Consider the following 620-nt stretch of genomic DNA (forward strand, 5'->3'; position numbering starts at 1 on the left):
TATTATCAAAAATCATTGGTGTATTGATTTGGCGTTTGAGACTTTCCAAATTAAGATTAGGTGATTAGCAAAACTGTTCTGTCGGTGTTTTCAAACTGTAACCCGCCGACCCGGATGTGACTTTAACGACTTTAGGTTCAATTTAAATCAAGATTTTTGAATATACATTCTAATTTATTATTCTATGCAAATACACGTGATACAAACATGCAAATTCACAGTTGTACTGTAGTAACTTGAGGAAAGCTAAATTATGGGAAAAAACGTTTTTTTCCGTAGCATTCGTGAGTGGCAAGTGAAATCAACTCTCAGTGGTAAGTAGAGAACCCCGTTCACAGTCTGGCATTTTATAGATAATCAAGTATGGTAACAACTGCAATGAAAATACAAATTTTAAGAATATAATATGAGTCTCAAAATAATTTTTAAAATGTATGAGTTATTGTCTCCGTCAGGATTTGAACCCGAGTCAACTGATTAAGAGGCAGTCATGCTATCCACTACACCACAAAGACGTAAGTAACATAAAAGCAAAACGAATTTATATCTATTCATATAGGATGCGCCTACCTATTTCCTGTGTTGTTTGACTTTTTTTTTCTTTCTTTCTTTCTTTCTTT

This window comes from Penaeus vannamei, chromosome 12 (assembly GCF_042767895.1).
Source record: "Penaeus vannamei isolate JL-2024 chromosome 12, ASM4276789v1, whole genome shotgun sequence".
Taxonomy (NCBI): domain Eukaryota; kingdom Metazoa; phylum Arthropoda; class Malacostraca; order Decapoda; family Penaeidae; genus Penaeus; species Penaeus vannamei.